Raw genomic sequence first — 23861 nt, 5'->3', positions numbered from 1 at the left:
TAAAGGACAAAGGGAGTGTTAATGGTAGTGGTTAGTGCTAAAAAAGGTGCTGATAGTGACATAAAGGTAAAAGTAAGAAAACAGAATTTGATAATAGCAGAACAAGGATAGCAGTGTGTGAAAGAACAACATGGAACAAGTAACAGATGGTCCTGTGGGGGATGGGGTGGGGGGGAGGGCCAGTGTTGGGGAAAAAAGGACAGAAAATGGGATAGAAGTGGGATAAAAAAGGGGATAAAACCACAAATAAATGAATAAAAATTAAAATTAAAATGGATAAAAAAATAAAAATGAATGTAGAAAAAAGAGATTAAAAGGGGGTGAGGATGGAGGAGAGAATTCATGGTCTGAAGTTGTTGAACTCGATGTTAAGTCTGGAAGGCTGTTAAGTGCCTAATCAGAAGATGAGGTGCTGTTCCTCCAGTTTGCGTTGGGCTTCACTGGAACATTGCAGCAGGCCAAGGACGGACATGCAGTCATGAGAGCAGGGTGGTGTGTTGAAATGGCAAGCAACAGGGTCGTGCGTGCGACAGACCGAAGGTGTTCCACAAAGCAGTCACCCAGTCTGCGTTTGGTCTCCCCAACGTAGAGGAGACCGCATTGGGAGCAGCAAGTGCAGTAGACTAAATTGAAGGATGTGCAAGCGAAGCGCTGCTTCACTTGAATGGAATGTTTGGGCCCTTGGACGGTGAGGAGGGAGGAGGTAAAGGGGCAGGTGTTGCACCTTCTGCGGTTGCATGGGAAAGTGCCATGGGAGGGGAATGAGGTGTTGGGGGCGATGGAGGAGTGGACCAGGGTGTCCCAGAGGGAACGGTCCCTATGGAATGCCGACGGGGGGGGTGAAGGGAAGGTGTGTTTGGTGGTGGCATCATGCTGGAGTTGGCAGAAATGATGGAGGATGATCCTTTGAATGCAGAGGCTGGTGGGGTGAAAATTGAGGACAAGGGGGACCCTATCATGGTTCTGGGAGGGAAGGGAAGGTGTGAGGGCAGGGATGTAGGAGAAGGGCTGAGGGCCTTATCAACCACAGTAGGGGGGAAACCTCGGTTAAGGAAGTCCTGTCCCGGTAGACCGATCATGTCAGCCTGTTCCTGCCCCACGGAACTCATTTCTTGCTATCTTGACTCCGTTCCCTCTCCCCTTGTCCAGTCTCTTCCCACCTACATCTGCGATTCCTCTGATCCCCTACGTCATATCAACAATTTCCAGTTCCCTGGCCCTAGCCGCCTCCTCTTCACCATGGACAATCCAATTCCTCGACACCTCCATCCCCCACCAGGATGGCCTGAGGGCCCCCCACTTCTTCCTTGAACAGAAGCCTGAACAATGACCATCCACCACCATCGGACTTGAAACATTAACTCTGTTTCTCTCTCCACAGATGCTGCTGGACCTGCTGAGTTTTTCCAGCATTTTCTGGTTTTGTTTCAGATTTCCAGCGTCCGCAGTATTTTGCTTTTATGTCAGTGAACATGTCTTCTTTGAATGCTTCTACTCCAGTAGAGAGAGAACTGCCTGTTGAATCATCAAAATTGTCAAATTTTATTTGCACCAAGAACATCAAATTACTCCAAACAAGCAATTGGGTCACTAGGCTAGTCAAACCAATCTTTTTCATGAAAAGTTTCACCTGTACAAATGGAAGGGAGTTGATGCTCAATTAACTGGATGGCAAAGTAAAAATTTCTACCAATAGTGAAAAAAACTTATTATAACTGCCATGTCATTGTATCATTGGGTGTCCCTCAATTCAAGGATGATGTCTAGTCAGGGTTGTGAGTTTCTACCATGGGTTTTCATGTGACTGATGCTTGACCCGTAGATCTTTGGGCACTAGAGCAGGATGTCCCACAGGGTGGTGGGATTCAGAGGGTTGGATTTGCTTTGTTTTCTTTGCTTCTCTGCTGCTGCTTTGCCTCATTATTAAAGCGTTTTGTAAGCATGATGCAGCTTGATGGACAGGTTGTCACCATTTTGAACAATTGGTAGCAAGCTCCTCCCAGTCTTTAATGTCAATGCTGTGGAGTTTCAAGGAGAGCTTCAGAGTGTCTTTGCAGTGTTTCCTTTGTCCTCCTCTGGAATGCCGGCCTTTTGAGAGTTGAGAAAAAAAAGACCTGGCGGGAGAGATGCTTTTCAACCATCTGGACACAGTGTCCAGTCCATCGTAATACATTTTGCATTAGTTTTGCCTGATTGCTTATGGAGCTAGCTTCAAGAAGCACACTAGAGTTTCTTCAGCAATCCTCCCATTGAATTTGGAGTATGCAGCGGAGGTATTGCTGGTTGAATTTCTCTAGAGCTCTTGTATGTCACTGATACACAATCCAGGTCTCACTTACAGTACAGGAGTGTGGTGACAACAACTGCCCTGTACATTAGGATTTTGGTTGACTTGCAGAGGTCTTTGTTGTCAAACACTTGCTGCTGTAGCTTGTAAGAGGCTGAGCTTGCAAGCTGATCTGATGTTGGATCTCCTTGTCAATAGTGGCCTTTCGTGAGAGGTGGCTACCAAGGTATGGGAAGTCCTCAACATATTCCAGAGTCTCTCCTTCAACATTAATAGGAGTTGAAATATTTGATTGAGCAGTTCTGGGTTAATATGAGTTTTGCTTTGGCAACATTCAAGGGCAGGCCAATTCCTTTGTATGCAGGATTGAAGAGATCGAGAGTGGCTTGCAAATCTGGTACAGAGTGGGCAATAACACTATAGTCATCCGCAAACTGAAGGTCTTGTATGTCAATGGTATGATCCCAGCTGATGTTACTACTGGACAAGTCAGATGCCTGGGTGGAGCCTGGCTTGATAAATCCTAACATTTATTTCTTGTTTAGAAACATGGAGGGCAGCTTCTGAACAGAGTCACAGAGTCTGCTGGTGTACTTTTAATAGAAGAACAAACATTTATTAAACAAAAAAAAAAGAACTATATTATACTACTTCACCCACAACTATACCTTGCAGATATATGCACATTTGTAAGGATAACACAAGTTAAAAAATCTATCTTATGCTCTAATGTTCACAGTAAGTATACAGTCCATGTACTAATAGGCGAACTGTAGTCAGACATACCACACTCCAAGACCAAGTGACAGATGCAATCCAAAGCAGATACTATGGATCTCTCATCAACTCCCACAGATGCTCGTAACACTGTGAGTTAACTGGTCTCATGGAAACTCTATCTTTCGCACAAAAGTTTCCAATCTCTACTCTCGAAGAACTTGCCTTGAAATCTTCTCCCAAATGATGCTTTTGTTCAGACAACTTCAACAGGAATCCACCTCCAGGGTTTCAACCTCTCCTTCCAAGGTTCCTCTCCCCTGGATCGCCACATGCATTCAAGCTTCGCCATCCACACACTCTCTCAGTGCCAACAGAACACCACTGCTTCACAGGCCTGTAGAAAGGAGTCACCAACCTTTGGCCATCACCTCAGATCTTCTGGCTTCTCACAACCCCTCTTTGTCTTGATTCTGCTCCCTGAAGCTTTCTCTCTATAGTCCAGGGGTAACTGCTGCCCAGCCTTGAAGGCGATTGTTGTCGGGGGAGGGCTGGCGGCAACTGCTGCCCTGGCGTTAGATCCCCGCACAAGAACTCGAGGTGGGTGCAGGGTAAGTGAGGGAAGTGGCCACGCAGTAGGGACACCTGTATAAACTGACCATTCCTCCGCAACTGAGACAGATCAGGCACAGCCACAGTGATAAGATTGTGGTTGGGATTGGGCTCCTAGCCTACCCACCCATGCAAGCAATGCAGAGGCAGCAAAGGGCCACCAAGCACTCCAGACCTTATCCCCTCCCCACAGCCGCCCCACGACGCTAAACCCCTCCCGGCACAGACTGCGAGTTCAGGATCACTTTACTGGCCCGTGGGGCACTTGGGCTGCACTCATTGTACAATCTCCTCGCCAACGCTGGCCATGTAGCAGTCACTGCTGGATGCACTCACAGCCCCTTGCAATCTCAGCATCCTGGTTCGGAGCAGCCTCTCTCATGTCACAGGCTGACAGGGCAACCATGTAGCACACTCATCTGTGGCCATCCGAGAGATGGCCAGCACTCTCCAGGAAGCATTAAGGGGCGGTCACACAGGACCAGGAAAGGTGCTAAGTACCCCCATACTAATCACATTTCTCTCTTTCATGCTGCAGGAGGACCATATCAGGAACATGGAGCCAGACCTAGCTGTATCGATCTACAGAGAGTGGAGAAGGCGGAAGAGAGGGCAACTGAGGCTCCTGGCCATGCAAAGGCAGGAGGAGCAACCCCATGAAGAAAGGGCAGCAGGGGCTCCTGTACACATTGCCCAGGAGTGACAGTGAGCCATGGCAGGTCGGCATCTAGTGACACCCAGGGTCTATAGAGGCCGCCTGCCATTCCTGTAGATGACCAAGAACCAGTGTTGCTGATGACTGCGCATGTCTAGGGGCCTGGTATCTCACTTCTGCCACTTACTGCTGGACTTGGCGCCAAGGAGCCGCATCCACTGCCAGTGACTGTGAAAGTTACTGCGGTGCTCAATTTCTATGCCAGTGGCTCCTTTCAGGGCTCCACAGGTGACCTCTGTGGGATTTCACAATCCGCCACCCACAAATGCACCCATGAGGTCACGGATGCCATCTTCTCCATGGCACATAACTTTATGCATTTCGCCCGGGACGAGAACAGCCAGAATGCAAGGGCCATTGGATTCTCCAAGGTCTCGGCATTCTCACAGCTGCGAGGTGTGACTGACTACACCCATGTGGCACTCAGGTCTCCCTCACTGCACATGGTGGACTACATCAACAGCAAGGGATTCCAGCCACTGAATGTGCAGCTAGCATGCGACCATCAGAAATGCATCCTACAGGTTTCTAGGGAGTGTGCATAATGCCTACATTCTCAGTCAGTCACAGATCCCTGAACACTTCCAGGGTCCACAGAGGCTGTAGTGTTGGCCCCTTGGGGATAAGGGCTACCCACAGAGGCCATGGCTGATGACACCCGTGCAGTGGCCTCAGACTGCAGCAGAGCGACGCTTTAATAAGGTTCATGCTGCAACTCGCAACTTGGTGGAGCAAACCATCAGGATGCTGAAGATAAGGTTCCGGTGCCTGGACCGGTCAGGTGGAGTCCTGCAATACAGTCCACAGGATGTGTCATGCATCATCATCATCTGCTGCGCCCTTTACAACCTGGAGCTGCAACAAGGAGTTGAGCTAGCTGAGGAGGAGATGGAGGAGCTGGAGGTCTCCTCCCTTGAGGAAGACACCAATGGGGATGAGGCTCAGGGGGCCCTCAGAGGGGTCGATGACGGGGATGAGGCCCTTGCACTGGCTAGACGAGGCAGGCATGCCTTGGAGGCCCTCACTGCTGCTAGATTTGTGTAGGAAAATGACGACATGCAGTGAGGTGACCCCATAGATCCTCACATCACCCCTGTGAATGTTTGACTCCAGTCTGGCTTATGGCAGTGCGAATGTGAGAATGCTCCTTCCTGTCATGGAGATGCATTGGAGGCCCTAATAGTCCCTTGATTGCAGGATGATGATGACAACATGCAGTGAGGACATTCCATAAATCTTCATATTGCCTCTGATAATGTCTGACTGCTGTCTGGCCCAGGGCAGCTCGCTTGCACTCTGTGATCAGGGTCATAGAGATGCAGCCATGAAACTTTAGAAGCATCTGATCCTTTGTCTACCTTCAGCACCTGAGCCCTTCAGGAGCACAGCATCATTGGCCACAGATGCTGAAGAGATGGGGGCCAGCCCCACCTTAAAGGTCCTGAGAACACACAGAGAGAATGACGGAATTCTGTGGTGCCTGCCCACAACATTCTGGCAGCAATGACAAGCACCGTTGACGTGCAGACATCAGTGATGTTTCCAGGGAGTTAAGGCCAGACCATCACTTTGGCCTGAAGGCTGCACAGAGCACAGGGAAGAGGCCCTGGACCGAGACATCTTCCTTTATCTTGTGCAGAAAACTTTCACATCTGAGTGACAAGAACACTACTCATCAGAACAAGGAGCCATAGGCAGGGAGACATTCTTGGGAATTTATTGACAATAGTGAACAGTATGTACAAGCCCAGGCTGTGCAACTAATTCTCCTTAACTGTCCTATCCCTGCCGCTGGGTCTTGTTGCTCCCCAGACATCCACAGTGGAGGTGGAGGCTGCCTGCTGACTGCGACCTGTCTGTGATGACATTGGCGGGCATCCTCAGGAGGGCCAAGATTTGGAGAGTCCCGGCCTGCTTTTGGGGTACTGCTGTGTGGCAGTGGCACCTTCCTCAGCCTGTGGAGCTGGAGCTGCTGAGGTCACAGGAAGAGGGGAGTCAGATGGTTCGGACACTCTCAGAGTCATCTGGATGGAAGGGCCGGGAGTATGCACCTGTTGATCCTCCTCCCTGGGTGTTTGGGGACCCCAGGCTGATTCCTTGAGGAGCAGGGGTAACTGGCCTGAGATCGAGCTGCCTGGCACCCCTCTTGCGTACACACTGTTGGAGGCCAACTATGGCATCAGTGATGGAGTTGAGCCCACGCAGCAGTGCAGGAGTGAAGTCCTGGACCAAGGTCTCCATGGCGGCCGCCACCCTACCGGTGTTGACCTTGGTGCATTGGCATTGCGGCACTATCACCTCAAGCTGAAGACGGATTGACTCCTCCATTGTGCCCTGCCATCTGAGGAGTGCAGCGGACATCCCTTCCTGTTGTTCCCTAGCTTGCCTTTGCAGCTCCAGCAACTGTGACATGACCGAGTCCAGAAGGCTCGTCTTCTGAATCAGGCTCAGCAATGTTCTGGCCTCCAGCAGTCCTCCAATTCCCGTTTCCTGGGAAGTCCCTGCCGCCACTTGCTGTGGATCAGACAGTTCGATGTCTCACCAGGTTGTGATCCTGGGACTACTCTAAAACTAGGTCCCACCGAGGTGTGCATATTTGCACTGGTGGAGGATGTGGGTGAGCGTTGTGACGGGACTTCAGGGAGGGTGCCTTCAGATTCCTCTCCAGATGTTTCTTCGGGGCTTGATTGGAGGCCCTGGGTCGTGGACTCTGTCAGCTGTTTTGCAGATGTGCCTGCGAAAGCAAGGAGAGATAATTAGTGCATGGCAATGGCCTGTGAAACAGGACACATCACTCACAGCATTGTTGTCTGATGGATGTTGCACTGCTGGATCCTCAATTGGTAGAGCAGTGCCGACCTCACCATCAGCAGAGGAACGGTCCAGATCTTGGCCGGCCAGCTGGATGGCCCTGTTATCAAAGCCCATGGAGACCTTGATTTTGGGCATTCCACCATAGGTCTGTGACCTTGCTCTCTTGTTGTGTGCCAGCTTGTCCTGCATGAATAGAGATGGAGAAAGAGTGAGCAAGGTGCCTGCTGGGCCAGATGATAAGTATACCTGGCCTGTGTGGGTGGTGAGTGGCCCCATGGACGGGATGAGGACAATGTAGGTGTGTGTGAGAGAGTGAATGGTGATGTCCCTTAAACTGGCAGTGAGTGAGGGCCTTGTGGCTGTCTAATGGGTTTGTGAGTGTGTGAGTTGAGTGATGAGAAGACTGACTTACCCTGATGGAACAGAGGAGGTTATTCATCCTCTTGTGGCACTGGGTGGCTGTCTGAAGGTTCTGAAGGTATTGGGGCTGACCACCACTGCCACCACCTCTCAAGCTGGATTGGTCACAAGATTGGTCTGTGTGGATGGAGAACTTGGACTCTACACTAACAAAAAGCCAACAGTAATCATGTTATCTGGGAAGCATCAGGGAGCTGTACATAATATGGTTGGAGGGGATGTAATTCGGGATGTGGAAATTTTGCCTACCTTAGAGAGTTAATGAAAGAAAATGGGGGTTGCAAAGACATCACAAGAAGGATTGAACTTTCACCTGCTGCTTTTGTAAGATTGGGATGGATATAGAAGACTAAAGATATTTTCATAAAAGTGAAAGTAGGAGTGTATGAAGTGATGATTATCCCCATATTATTATAGGAATCTAAATGCTGGATCATGAGAAAAGTTGACAAGCAAACGATAGTGAAAGGAATGCTGGGAGTTTTAGGAATGTAAAAGCCAAAAAAATAAGAACACGGCATTGACAAGATCATCCAGAAAGACAATTTTGATAGTTTGGGAATTTTCAAGAATGGAAAGAACTAGAATACCTTTCACGGCCTTGCATACAGGAGGTACATGGAGCAACAGCCAAAGAAGCCAAAGGAAGTAATGGATAGACCATGCCAAGAGTGATAGAAGTAACTGAAACAGCCAGACTAGTTCAGAAACGGCAATAATGGTGTGAATTCATTTGGTCCAATTGTCGCTGCTGGCTGAAGGAAATTTAGTTAAGTTTTCATATTTTCTCTTGGTTAAGTGCAGCTTCAAATTCGGAAAATAACTTAGTTTAATATATCGGAAAATAAAGGGCCAACACTTACATAACTAGTTCCAGAAATATTTTATCCTTTTACCTATGAGGGGATGTTCAGCACCAATCCAGATTCTTCCAAAGTACAAAAGAAGAATAGATTAATAGCCAGGTTCCATGATCTATTCAAGACTCACTCGTTGATATACCATTGCAATATTAATAGGCACTTAATATAATTAGTTGCAGCACATATGCATTTTTAATTAAAGTGCAAGCTTCAAGAGCTCATGATCTGGAAATTAATTTTCAAACTGTAATATTCACTAATCTTCCAGCACATAGTTTGGATTAACTACTAAGAAGGGATCATCTTCTTCAATGGCATCGTCCCCTTCTCCAGCCTTCAGCTTCTTCAGTCCAGACTTAGTCAACTCTATCAGAATATTATCCTAAAAAATATAAAATAAGCAATGACTTCAATATCCATAACAAATCTTCTCAGCATCTCAACAATCTTATTCAAATAATATATCATTTTGGTTCTCAGTGTGAAAAGAAAGGTCTTATATTTTGAATATTTTTCCTGTGCATTATAGATTGTTGTTAAGCAAGGATATGAGGGGGCATGGGGGAAAAAAAGGTGGATAGATGGAGTTAAGATACAGATCAAGCCATGACCTAATTAAATGGTGGAATGAGCTCCTGTTCCTACGCTCCATTGCAATGACAGAGGAAACAACAGAATCGTGAAAGTTGCCAGGCTTTGCACCAAATTAGAATTTGTGGGCAGAATTTTGCGCTTGACAGGCGGGCGGGTCCGAGCGACTCGGCGGCGGGCAGGCAGACGATCTCCGCCGCCGAAATGGGCCGTGCCGTCATTTTGCGCGTGCGGGCCGATTAAAGCCCACCCAGCGGGGTTCCAACTCCCGTGTTCATTGGGAAAATTAAAGCAGCGGCGGGCATGTTCAGACCGCCGGTTCCAATGGGGAACCGACAGTCTGTATAAAGAGCGGCCAGGCAGCCTCCCTTAGGCTGTTCACCATGGCCAGTCATCGGGCAGCACAAGAGGTGAGGGCAGAGGAGGAGGAGGGGGGCAGGCTGCAGGGTAGGCCACGGGGGGCCACTGTGTCCCTCTGTTCTCAGATGCCTGCCTTGCTGTCCTCCAAGAGGTGTCCAACCATCGGGATGTCTTGTTTCCGGAGGATGGGAGGAGGAGGGCCCCCCATGTGACCAGGCAGGCGTGGCAGGAGGTGGCGGAGGCTGTAAGCTCTCATGATGCTGCGCATCGCACCGGAACACAGTGCCACAAGCGCTTTAATAATTTGCTGCGCTCTGGAAGGGTGAGTACCATGTCAGCCTTGGCCATTTGACCCAGCAGATAGACTTAACCTTTGAGGCCCCCCCCCCCGCCCCTGTCTTAGTGTTGTTACTGCATTGGGCATTTGGCACACGCTGGGTGGGCAAACAGATAGTGACCATGCTTACAACAGCCTTAGTGGTTGAGGAGAAGATGGGTTCTCCCTGCAGCATATGTTGGTGTTTGTCGCATTTGAGTAGTCTGGGGGCAACCTGCAGGGGAGACAGCTGGACACATACTCAGAACTCCAACACATGTCTTATTGATGGTGATGAGATGGTGGAAGGGGAGCCTCAAGGTGTTGTGGCCAAGAGGCATCTGCTGGCCTCGGTGCCGCACCTGGTTGCGCCTCCTTGCCATGGGCGCTAAGACCCGTGTGTTATTCAATGTGATGGATGCTGAATGTGTCCAAGGTGTCCATTGGGGGAGGGGATTGGGAGCAGCCGTACTATCTTCTGGGGACTGATCACCAGTAGTGTGGACAGGAGTTGCTGGAGGCCTCAAATGGGCCACTGTGGTTGGGGTGCAGCGTGCGCGTGCAGAGTACATGAGCTATCAGCCCCAATAAATCCTCTTCTCTGCTCTGCAGGCAAAATCAGAGAACAATAGCCAGGAGCGGCAGCGGACTGGTGGTGGGCACGCCGTGCTGCAGCACCTCACCACGTATGAGGCGCAGGCCATGGAGCTGGGGAGGAGGCAGGCGGCCAGGTCGGCAGGTGTCGGCGAGGCTGGGGTCCAGAGGTTAGGTATTTGAGGGCCACAGTCCCATCCACTCTGTCTCCCACCATCCAAAGCACTGATGGTTGCTGCAATCGTTAATGCTCCAACTCTGCTCATTCACAGACTGATACAGTCAGACGTGTGGGTCATACACAAAGGTCCCTCGGCTCCTTGAGGGTGCGCGTCTCTAGCACCTTCCAAAGTCGCCTTATCCCATTTGTGACCACTATCCCCATGGCCTAACACGCCATGGCATTGCTGCTGCACATCCAAAGACTGATTGCATCTTAGGAGGGTTTGTACATCCACCACCCTTTCAGCCAGTGTGCCCCACATTACTTTGTCCAAAAGGTCCACAGCACCTCACCTGTCAACCTCATGGCACTCAACTTAAATAAATGCCACCACGTTAGTCATCCCTGCACCAAGGGGAAATGTTGCCTTCTGCCCACCCGTTCTATGCCCCTCATAACGGTATGAAGGTCAATAATGTGACCTGTCAATCTCCTGTGCTCCACGGCAAATGTCACAAGTTTATGCAATGTTTCCTCATCACTCCAACTCTCCGGGCCAGCATGCATCCAGGTCAGGAACCTCTGCACTCTCTGCACTCCAATGCCATCCCTCCCATGAAGTGCAGGTCACAACTGAACGCAGAAGTGTAGATGTGGCCTCGACAGCGTTTTCTGCACTAGCAACATGACCTCCCTTTTCCTACATTCTATTCCTCGGCTAATAAAGGCAAGTCTGGCTTCGACCTTGTTAAACGCCTTATGTTCCTGTTCTGCTACCTTAACGGGTCTGCCCAGCAAGGTCCCTGTAATCGTCGTGACTTCCCACGGTCCTACCATTACTCATGTATTCCCATACCTTAACAAAAACAGAATTACCTGGAAAAACTCAGCAGGTCTGGCAGCATCGGTGGAGAAGAAATCAGTTCACGTTTCCAGTCCTCATGACCCTTCGGCAGAACTGAGTATAGTTAGGAGAGAGGTGAAATATAAGCTGGTCTAAGGTGGGGGGGCGGGGGGAGAGAGAAGTTGAGGGTGGGGTGATTGTGGGGATAAGCAAGCAGTGATAGGAGCAGATAATCAAAAGATGTCACAGACAAAAGGATCAAAGAGGTGTTGAAGGTGGTGATATTATCTGAGAAAAGTGCTAATTAAGAATGGAAGGCAGGATACTCAAGGTACAGCTCTAGTGGGGGTGGGGTGGAAAGACTAACAAAGTTTTAGTTTTAGATTTAAAAATAATGGAAATAGGTGGGAAAAGAGGAATCTATATAAATTATTGAAAAAAAAAGGGGAGGGGGGAGAAACGGGGTGGGGATGGGGGGAGGGGGAGTTTAAGATCTAAAGTTGTTGAATTCAATATTCAGCCCGGAAGGCTGTAAAGTGCCTAGTCGGAAGATGAGGTGCTGTTCCTCCAGTTTGCGTTGGGCTTCACTGGAACAATGCAGCAAGCCAAGGACAGACATGTGGGCAAGAGAACAGGGTGGAGTGTTAAATTGGCAAGCGACAGGGAGGTTTGGGTCTTTCTTGCAGACAGACCGCAGGTGTTCTGCAAAGCGGTCGCCCAGTTTGCGTTTGGTCTCTCCAATGTAGAGGAGACTGCATTGGGAGCAACGAATGCAGTAGACTAAGTTAGGAGAAATGCAAGTGAAATGATGCTTCACTTGAAAGGAGTGTTTGGGCCCTTGGACGGTGAGGAGAGAGGAAGTGAAGGGGCAGGTGTTGCATCTTCTGCGTGGGCATGGGGAGGTGCCATAGGTGGGGGTTGAGGTGTAGGGGGTGATGGAGGAGTGGACCAGGGTGTCCCGGAGGGAACGATCCCTACGGAATGCCGCCAGGGGGGTGAAGGGAAGATGTGTTTGGTGGTGGCATCATGCTGGAGTTGGCGGAAATGGCGGAGGATGATCCTTTGAATGCATTCCATGTGGCATTCTTTAGGTCATCTGACCAGCCTGTCTGTATGCGCGTGTAATGTTCCTCCTCTTATTTACCACCCCACTAATGTTCGTCTCCTTAGGTTCTTGAAGGTTGAGCGACTTATGAGGCTGGGGGGGAAAAGGGATGAAAGGTGTTACTGACTGAACGCTAACTGATGCACTGTCCTTGTTGTTAATTTCAGCATCACCACCACATGGCCGCCACCAACATGTCCAGAGCCCCCCCCTCCATACCTGAGGGCCAACACTTGCAACTTGCATCACATCCTTTCAGCGAGCCAGGCACCAGCGCAGTAACAAACACTTCGGTGGGGATTATGACGTTGGCTAGTGTCCTGGGGCACAGTGGAGAGGGCACTTCACAATCGCTGGAGGAGATGGCACGGACAGAGAGTGCTGATGGCGCCAGCAGCCAGAGGACTGCAGGGGACCAGGCACAGGCTGAGTTCGGCAGTGATAATGTGCCTCTGGAGATGTCCGCCATGCAGCAGCTGCAGGACAAGCGGCCGGGTGCATGGGATCATCTGGCAGAGTTGCATGAGGATGTGCTTCAGTTGGTCTCTGCCAGGAGTCCAGGCAGAGTGTCAGTGAAGGCATGAACCTCAGGACAGAGTTTCAGGCTTCCTCCACTTAGAAATTGGCGACTGTCATGGAGAAGGGCTTCAATCGGGTTGAGACTCTTCTGATTGGGGTACACTCTGACCTGCAAGCCCTCACAGCGCTAATGGCCACAGGTGGTCATTCCCAATGTGGGAGATGTTCTGGGCACCAAGTGTCGCCGCTCGGTGCCCATCCATCTGCAGTGAGCAGGGAGGTCCAATTTGACCTCACGTCAGAGCAGCAGCTGCCTGTCGTCTCTGCGGGCTCCTCTCAGGGTGCTCCGGATGAGGACAGCAGCTCCTCCGCCCCTCTGCCAGTGACTGTTGCATCCGTTGAGGCTGCGACAACTGGGGAGGTGCCAGTTCTGGAACTGGCCACTCCCTCCCAGGCGGGGCCAGCACAGGCTCCACGGGCTAGAGGATGCCCACCAAGGTCACCGAGGCCAACAGGACAGCAGAGTCAGCAGGCTGTCTCACAAGCCACTCCGAGCGATGGGGCGGCACCTAGACATAGCACCCGCAAACGTAAGCATAAGGCAGGTTAGGCACTCCACGGGTTTGTCACTGGTGATTTTGTGTTGGCCCTAGATTAGGGAAAGTTTCATTTTCTGCGTCTGAGCAATGTTTGTGGTTTATTTTGTTGGGAATAAAGTCCACTTTTCTGACCATGACTGAGGGTGTTTCCTTTGTGCTGCATTTGTATGTTTCACAGACATCTCATGAGTGTTTGAGAGGACATTGATGTTTCTGTACTAAGCCCTTAGTTGCACCTGATGAGGTGGAAGATGTAGTACCTAAGTGCCACGTGTGGAAGCGCCAGGCAATGCTGCTCCTGCTGATCCATCTGTGTGGAGCTAGCTGAAGGTTCATTCGATTAAAGTATCCCAGGTGTCCCTGCCTCCTTGGTGTAATAGTGGGTCGGAGTGCTGCCCCTCATCATCGCCCTGTGCTTCCTCATCCTCTGAGGCACTGCTGGATTCATCATGTGCAGCCTCATCCACTGCGTCAAGGTCTTCATCGTCAACTGCATCCCCCCTTTCCAGCGCAAGATTGTGCAGAGCGCAGCATGCTGCCACTATCACAGAGACGCGATCTGTGGGGTACTGGAGTGCGCCCTCCTGAACGGTCCAGGCAACGGAAGCACATCTTGAGAAGACCGATGGCTCTCTCCGCCACAGCCCTTGTGGTGCCCTGTCTCCTATTGTATCGCTGCTCAGCTTCTGTTCTTGGATGGCGGAGAGGCGTCATGAGCCACCTTCGCAGGGGATAGCCCTTGTCACCCAGCAGCCAACCATCCAGCTGAGCCAGAGCACTGAAGAGCCCCGGCACCTGGGAGTTTCTGAGGATGTAGGCGTCGTGGGAGCTGCCTGAGTACCTTGCACAGACTTGTAAAATCTGTATCCTGTGATCACACACTATCTGCACGTTCATGGAGTGGAAGCCCTTCCTGTTGACGAAGGCACCGGGCTTAGCTGCTGGTGCCTTGATGGCCACATGTGTACAGTCTATAGCGCCCTGGACGCGGGGGAAGCCAGCAATGGCCGTGAAGCCTCTGGCTCGCTGTGCCTGACTTGCCTGGTCGCAGCGGAAGTGGATGAAGGTCAATGTCCGTCTGAACAGAGCTCCTGTAACCTCCTTGACACAAGTGTGGACAGCTGATTGGGAGACACTGCAAAGATCACCCACCGACTCATGGAAGGAGCTAGATGCATAGAAGTGAAGGGCAACTGTGATCTTCAGAGCTGCTGGCATGGGGTGTCCACCCAAACAGTTAGGGGAGATGTCAGGGCCAATCATCTGACAGATATAGTTGACTGTTTCCCTTGACAGATGGAGCCTCCTTCGGCACTGCACCTCAATAATATTGAGGTAGCTGCTTCACCGCCTGTATACCCTGGCAGCAGGATAGTGGCGTCTTCTGCGGCCCCTTCCACCTTGGACAACCTCTTGGCCCTGCACCCCTTGTTCCTGCGCCTGGCCTTCCAAAGGTGGCTCCCCTGGAGGCTGATTGTCCACTCCTGGCCTCCTCCTTATTCTAGCCTTCCCTTCCTCCTCAGAGGAGCTGCCTCCAGTGGAGATGTCAGAACCCATACCCAGCTAAATGGAAGCCTCTGGAAAGCTGCAGGCCCGATAAAGATTACTGTCTGCAGACTGCTGAGCTGAAGCTTCAAAGTACAGAGAAAGCTATTGGAAATCGATCTGAACTGCTAACAATCACACAGGCAAGTTTAAAACACTTTCTGCATTAAACACTTCAGAAAAAACATGAACAGCCCCTCTGAGCCCACATATTCCACCCGTGGATGAGGTTTGTTAACAAATCAGTTACCCGCCTGCCCATTAGGCCCGTGCGCCAAGCCGGAGATTGTACGGGATCCTCAAAATCAGCTTCAATTGCCGAGTTAAGGGCCTTAACAAGCCCTTTAATTAATGGCGGGCGTGCGTCGCGCTGCATAGCGTGCCCGCCCACCTAAATATCGCGATGCCGCGCGCTGACGTCAGGACACTCGTGTGACATCAGCGCGCGACATTTTAAGTGCTGATGTGCGGGCTCTGCCACCCGCGCGTCAGCCATAAAATTCTGCCCCGTCTGTTCCATCAGAAGTGGGGCAACATTAAGACATTTTAATTTAAAATATTCATGATTCCAATTCAAAACAAGATCTGTTGCTAAGCCCAGTCAAACATATCACACAATAATCAAAGTTGAAATTGCAAAAAAAACTCAGCGCACTTTCTAGAAAATTTGTCATGTTTTGGGACTTCTTCGGCCTAATATTAAATGCTATTATTTGTAACTGACTTTACAAATAAGTAAATATTGAAAACTTGGTGTACATTGTACATTTTGTATTTGTACTTGCACAAGGAACAATTTACTGTGGGCAGAAGCACTCAGTTTTTGTAATTGCAGCAATAAAGGGACGACAGTGAACACAATAGCTATGATGCCATGTCAAAGAGATCATCATTGACATTGCAACTAGCTAGATTGTTTACCAGTTCAAAAACACACAACTTAACTCTCACAATCTGCAACATTTGAAACAGAAAATAAAAGGAGGGAGTATCAAATGAGAACGGGCTTTGGGTGCAATTTTGAAATTATGCCCAAAATGCAATTGAAACTGGGTTAGTTAGGTTACAATTAGAGTTTCCACTAAAATTCATGCATGCTCACAAAGTTAATATTTTCCATGAACCAGTGCACTCAGGCAGCAAAAGAGAACATAAATGTTTCTTTAATCTTTTCTTCCTAGGAAAAAGCATTCAAGCGTAGTAATCTGGGGCAGTTTTATTAATACAGCTGAAAATGGGTTTATCAAAAATAAGCAGTTTTAGTAATGGTGTCTAGTTGTCTATATGCAAACAACCAGATTTAATTTTTTTAAAAACCACTGAAAAGGATTTTGACATGAAAACTTGCTTACTAGTGCCTGTGTGCCTAAAAAAATGAGTACAATTTGAAAAGTCTTCCAGCAGTCCGAACCACCAATCTTGCAATTTTGACAAGGGTGTGGTCAGCTGTGTGTGGAACTTAATCTGGGCAAACCGAATCTTGAAGCAGGGTAAAATGATCATGGAAAACATGAGTAACTGTTTTGAAGTGTAACTCACATACGTGTTAATTTTCCTGCTCTTTTACACTGGTTTAGCTAATTACACTAGTACTGAGCACAAAACTTGCAGAAACTCTTAACCCCATCATGTTAATGTGGCAGCATGTGGCTCATCCCTGAAGTTCACCACTTTCTCCAAAAGACAACAATAAAATTGTCACCTTAACAATTGGCATGACTGCCAATTAGACTTTTTAAAAAATTACCTGCATACTTACTGAGACAAAAATAGGTCACAGTTTTAAAGCTGGAAGGGAAGAGAATCGCAATCCTGTAATTTTACCTCTTCAAGCTTTCAATTTAAAATATAACTGTGAGCTTACTGCTTTAAAATCCTTAAAATAAAAAGGCATTATTCCTCTCCAAGAGTTTTGGATCTTTCATTATTGGATTGCAATTATCACACTAAATAGTCATTAAAGATTTACTTGGGTTTTAAAGCACATTTGCATCATGTCACCAGTGGCGTACATGCACACAATACTGAACAGGTCTTTCCAGCCTTTAATCATGTCAAAAGTTCCTCTTAGAACACAATCTCTATTTCATAGTCCTTCTGACTGACTGCAGTTTGACTAACCAGTCATGAGAAGCTATTTATCAAAGGACATAGTGGCCAGGATTTTCCGGCCCTGTTGTGGCAGGACCCATAGCAGGAGATTCAATGGCCCAGCCCAAAGTTCATTGACTTTCAGCAGGACCAGACAATCGCGGCAGAGGGTAGGGCTGGAAAATTCTGCCCAGTGAGTGGGAATGTGGGCAACAAAATTGACCAGTTGTTGATATTAAGCCTGCAAATTGTATTGTAGAGTAAACGGTTAACATCAGGAGCACCTGATACTGATGTAACTATGATGCAATGCCACATGACTAAGAGACAGATCTGGTGGGAAGCAGAATACAACCTCGTGTAGAATACAGAGATGTATATATAGATCAGTAAATAAACAAGAATGGTCGATGGCAGTAACCTTAGGCTAACAGGCAAACCCGAAAGAAACCCCATCTAGATCCCGAGCCCAAGTTGAAACACGTTGGCAGCTGGTGGTTTCTGCCGACTGTTTATGTGCACCATCCAAAACATGGTGGCAGCAGACAGGGTGTAAAGAACCAGAAAACATCAAACTGAAGACTACAGACCTGAGACACCTACAAACCCTACGAAAAAAGGACAGGAGAGAAAGGTTGGAGGTTTACCTGAGAACAGATCACTGTGTGTCCTACAGATGCAAGCAGACACACAGACCCGTAGTCCAGACAGCAATGATCACAGCCAAGCAGCCAAAATACTCGAGCAGCAACAAATCCAAAGCTTAGGGTAAGCATAGAGTTGACATTACCATTCCCAAAACCGTTCTGAAGCACTGAAGGCTTGCAACAGGCTCAACACTGGGACAATTAGAGGAAGAGATTCTCTGGATAAAGAGCAGCCTCAGGGTTGCATAAGGAGGAATAAAAGGATCAGGTCAGTACTTTACTCTATGCAGTAGGGGTCATAGCAGATGATGTCATTGCAATACAGAACATCAATGAGGCTTCGAACTCATTTGAGTAAGTCCTCCAGGCATTCGATTCATACTTCAGTATTTGAAAAAATTTGATAATTGAGCAAACAAAATTTAATAAGAGGAGGCATAAGTCAGGTGAATCTATGGACTCATTTATAAATGACCTGGACAGACTCACAGAGAATTGCGACAATGGGATCCTCAGATGAATTAATACATGATCGTATAATGGTTGGGGTCTTAAATGAAACCCTATCAGATCTTTTACAAATGAGGGAAGATTTAACTCTCACAAAGGCAGTACAAATAGTGTGACAGACTGAGCTTAGGAAGCAAATGAAAGCAGTTGTTCATGGCAAAATGATGTCCAGTGGGAAAAAAGAATGAAGCCATTCAATATAAATTGAGCTAAAAAGAGGAAAAACAGCGAAGCAAAAGCGAAAAGTGCACCAATTGCTATATTGAGATCCTCTTAGTATGGAAGGAAAAACCCTACACAAGCTGAAACAATGCCCAACAGGGGGAACAGAATGCCACAACCATGGGAAGTTAGGACATTTTAAAATGGCCTGCGGATCCAAAGTTCCTTTGGCTCATAGGAAGAAAGAGATAACAACAAAACTAAGTAAAATCCAAAACATGTAAGTGCCACAGAACAATGAAACAGCCTTCTTAGAAGAAATTAATGAAACAGAAAATAATTATTGGAGCATTAAATTAGAAGTTGATGGTCACCCAGATTTCCAGCTAGATACTAGGATAGGTGTTTCAGTATTATCTGATGAAGTTAAATGGCTTAAAAATATCACATTACAGCCATCTCTACCCAGTTACGAGGTCCAGGAGGGACAACACTAAAAGTAACAGGCCAACATTTGGCAAGGTTAAGATACAAGGGTAAAGAAATTGTGGAACCCCTGTATGTGATAAAGAACCAGGAGCCATCATTACAGAACAGAAAAACATGTTTGCAGCTGAGGCTCATTTACAAGATTGATAAAGTTGCTATGAGCAGCCCAGTAACATATTCAGGAGTGAATTTTCATCCCCATTTTCAGGCTAAGAACAGCTGAAAACAGAATATCACATAATGCCAAGAGCAGATGCTAAGCTAATGTGTCTCTTCACAGTGCGGAAGATCTCTCATCCACTCTTAGACAACGTCAAGAGCGAGAGTGAATATATGTTACAACAAGGGGTCATCTCTCCAGTAACCATGCCGACAAAGTGTTGTTCTGGAATGATCACAGTACCAAATTCTAATGGTTCAATTAGAAACTATGTGGATTTGACTCAGTTAAACAAGTGAGCAGAGCGCGAGATCAGCCTGACAGCATCAGCGGATGAAAGTCTTGCCAAATTAGCAAAATACGTGCTCTTCACAAAATTCGATGTTAACAGCGGCTTTTGGAAGTTGCCTCTGGACAAAGAGTCCAGGTAGCTAACGACTTTTATCACTCCATTTGGTCATTATTGTTTTAACAGGTTACCATTCGGAATTGCTTCTGCGCCTGAGATATCCCAAAGAACAATGTCTCAGACCCTGGAAGGCATGAAAAGTGTAATGTACCATGAGTACCACATTCTTGTACATGGTTCATTGAGGAAAGAACGTACAAACATATGAAATAGGAGTAGAAGTAGGCCATTAGGCCCCTCGAGCCTGCTCCACCATTCAATAAGGTTATGACCGATCTGTTTGTGTTTCGAGTTCTGCATTTCCATCTACCCCCGATGACTTTTCAGTCACTTGACTAACAAAAATCTATCTACGTCTGCCTAAAAAATATTCAATGACGCTGCTTTCACTGTCTTCTGAGGCAGAGAGATCTAAAGTTGCACAAACCTCAGAGAAAAATTTCTCATTTCTGTCCTTTAAGAGTGATCCCTAATTTTGAAACAGTGCCCCCTAGTTCTGGACTCATCCACAAGAGGAAACATCCTTTCCACGTCCACTTTGTCAAGACAATTCAGGATCTTATAAACTTCAATCAAGTCACCCCTCACTCTTCTAAACTCCACTGGAAACAAGCCCAGCCTGTCTAACCTTTCCTCATAAGACAACCTGCTCAATCCAGGTATCAAACTAATAAGCCTCCTCTGAACCATTTCCAATGCATTTACATCCTTCCTTAAATAAGGAGGCAAAAAATGTGCACAGTATTCGAGAAGCAGTTTTACCAATGCCCTGTATAACTGAAGCATAACATCTTTACTTTTATGTTCAATTCTTCTCATAATAAAGGATAGCATTCCATTAGCCTTCTTGAATAGATGCTGTACCTGCATACTAACCTTTAGTGATTCATGCATGAGAACACCTAGATCACTCTGCAGCTCAGAATTCTGCAGTCGTTCTTCATTTAAGTAATATGCTGCTTCTTTATTCTTCCTGCCAAAATGAACAACTTCACATTTTACCACATTATACTCCATCTGCCGGATTTTTGTTCACTTACTCAACTTACCTCTATCCATCTGCAAACTTCTTATGTCTTCTTCACAACATACTTTCCAACCTATCTTTGAGTCATCTGCAAATTTAGCTACCATGCCTTTGCTCCCCTCATGCATGTCATTGATATGAATTGTAAAGAATTGAGGCCCCGATACAGACCCCTGCGTGACTCCACTAGTCACATCCTGCCAATCAAACAAAGACCCATTTATGCATACTCTCTGGACAGGATTTTCCTGTGGTCAGGCGGGCTCGGCGGGCGGGCCCGGGAGCGGTCGGGGAGCTGAGTGCCACCTGGGACTGGGTCCCGACATGGACTTCACACTGGCTGGCCAATTAACAGCCAGCCAGCATGAAACAGCGCTCGGCGCTGCCAGAGTGGGGGTGGGAGAAGCGCAAGCAAGGAAGTGTGTGCACGCACAGAGATGCGAGCATTAATTACCTGAAGAATTTTGAAAATAAAAAATAAAGAAATTAAAAATGACATGTCCCCTTATGTGACTCTGTCACATGAGCAGGAACATGTTAGAAATGTTTTTTTAAAAAATTTAATTACTGATCGAAACTTTATCCCGCCCATGGACGAGATTTCGCAAAAAATCCAAAGGCCGCTTGACTTTTTTGTCTGCCGTCAACCATAAGGTTGGACGGGCAGCGAAAAATTTCATTTCATTAGATCTTTAATGGCCTTAATTGACCTGTTTATTGTCAGCGGGCGCACTGCCGCCTCCCGCGCGCACCCGCTGACCGAAATATCGCGTAAGTGCACAATGACGTCATCATGCGTCATTTTACGCTCATTTGTGTCGGGTGCACGCCTGCTCGACGAGTGCAATATTCTGCCTTCCATTTTCTGCCAGGCAGCCAATCTTTTATCCATGCTAATATGTTACCCCCTACACCATGAGCATTTATTTTCCAAGATAACCATTGATGTGGCCTTCTGGAAATCCAAGTACAGTACATCTTCAGAATCCACAGCACATGTTACTAGTCCAGAGAAGTCCAATAAATTGTGTAAACATGATTTCCCTTTCACAAAACCACGTTGACTCTTCCTGGTTACTTTGTGTTTTTCTAAGTGCCTGGCTTTAACAACTTTAATGATGCACTCTAATACCTTCTCCATCACAGACATCAAGCTAACTGGCTTATAGTTTTCTGCTTTCTGCCTCGTCCCTTCTTGAATAGAGGGGTTATATTTGCTACTTTTCAGTCTGATGGGACCTTTCCAGAATCTACGGGCAGGGTTTTTCGCTGAGCGGGCGGATGTGTGCCCGACTCGCTCGAGTGTAAAATGATGCACAATGACGTCGGGTGAGCATCCCATGTCATCCTGCACTTGAGCGATATTTCAGTTGGCGGGAGCACGCGGGAGTTGGAAGCGCGCCCACCGACTATTAACAGACCTATTAAGGCCATTAAAGTCACAACTAAATGCAATTTTTCACTGCTTGTCCAATGTTACAGTTGGCGGCCAGGCAAATCGGCCAGGTGGCCTTTGGATTTTTTATGAAACCTCATCCATGGGCTGGATCAGGTTTCCAACAGGAATTAAAAATAAAATAAAAATGTTGAAATATCATTTATAACATGTCCCTGCTCATGTGACAGAGTCACATGAGGGGAAACGCTAACAACATTTATAAAATCTTTATTTGCGTTTTTAAAAATCTTCAGCTCCCTGAGGCAGTTCTGTGCCTGCAAGGAGCTTTCAGTGCATGCATGCATGTGTAAACTTCTGCACTCACCCTCCTCCTGCCCCCACCCCGGCAGCGCTCAGCATTGCAGCGTGTGATTCACGCTGGCTGGCCATTAATTGGCCAGCCATTTGAAACCGAGGTGGCGGTCCGGTTCACGATCGCTCCCAGGCCTGCCTGCCGCACCCACCCGATGAGGTAAAAATCCTGCCCTAGAGAATTTTGGAAAATCAACACCAACGCATCTACTACCTCATTAGCCACCTCTTTTAAGACCCTTCAATGAAAACCATCTGGACCCAAAGATTTGTCAGCCCACAGCTCCGGCAGTTTGCCCAGTGCCACTTACCTAGTGATTGTAATTTCACCAAGTTCCTCTCTCCCTTCCATCTCCTGATTTACAGCTATTCTTGGAATGTTTTGTATATCTTTTTGTTGTGAAGACAGAAGCAAAATATTTGTTCATTTCATCTGCCATTTCCTTATTATCTACTATCAACTCCCCGCTCTCACTCTCTAGTGGACCAACACTCACTTTACCTACTTTTTGCCTGTTTAAATACCTATAGAATCTCCTGCTATCTGATTTTACATTTCTAGCTAGCTTCCTCTCATACTCTAATTTCTTTCTCTGATTAACCTTTTAGTTATTCTCTGCCATTTTTGATATTTTGACCAATCATCTTTGCGCTCTCTGTCCCTTCCTGCCATTCTCCGACCCTCATTTCCCATATTACTATTCTCCTCTCTTACCTTGCCTCTATTCTTTGATAAATCACATCTTTCCACATCTGATCCCTCGCCCCCAGTATTTAGTTTAAAACCCTCTCTACTTCCCTAATTATGCAGTTCACAAGAACACTGGTCCCAGCATAGTTCAGTTATATACTGTCCCAATGGTACAGCCCCCACTTTCCCTAGTACTGGTGCCAATGCCCCACAAAATGGAACCCACTTCTCCGACATCAGTCTTTTAGCCATGTGTTCTTCTCTCTAACTTTATGTACCCAAAGCCAATTTGCAAGTGGCTGAGGTAATAATCCAGATATCATTACCTTTGAGGTTCTGCTTTTCAATTTAGTACTTAGCTTCTCATACTCTATATGCAGAACTTCTTTCCTAGTTATACCTATGTTGTTGGTACTTACCTTGACCATGACAACCGGATCCTCCACCTCCCAATGCAAGTTCTTCTCCAGCCCTGAGCAGATGTCCCGAACATTGGCACTGGGCAGGCAAAACAGACGCCTGGGCTCTTGCTCTTAGCTGTAGGGAACAGTGTCAATGCCCCTCACTACACTGTCTCCTGCTACAGCTATGTTCCTTTTTGCTCCCCCAACTTGAATGACTTCCTGTACCATGGTGCCTCAGTCAGTTAGCTCATCCACCCTGCAGACCCCACTCTCATCCAGACAAGCTGAGAGAACCTCAAACCTGTTGGACAAATGCAGAGGCTCACACTCCTGCATCCCTGCTCTCTGGGCCCCCTTACCTGCCTCACTTGCAGTTACACCCTCCTGTTTCTGACCATTAACCAAATCAGAAGACCCAAATCAGCTTGACTGCCTCCTGGTATAAAGCTTCCAGGTA

General features: G+C 47.6%; 1 pseudogene; it reads right to left on the bottom strand.

Annotated features, from left to right (window-relative positions):
• Nucleotides 1–8684: 8684 nt before the first annotated feature.
• The window catches only part of LOC144674133 (maternal DNA replication licensing factor mcm6-like), a 117783-nt pseudogene continuing 102606 nt past the window's right edge, over nucleotides 8685–23861 (bottom strand).

This window comes from Cetorhinus maximus, chromosome 3 (assembly GCF_964194155.1).
Source record: "Cetorhinus maximus chromosome 3, sCetMax3.hap1.1, whole genome shotgun sequence".
NCBI lineage: Eukaryota > Metazoa > Chordata > Chondrichthyes > Lamniformes > Cetorhinidae > Cetorhinus > Cetorhinus maximus.
This window is presented reverse-complemented; position numbering and strand designations above follow the sequence as displayed.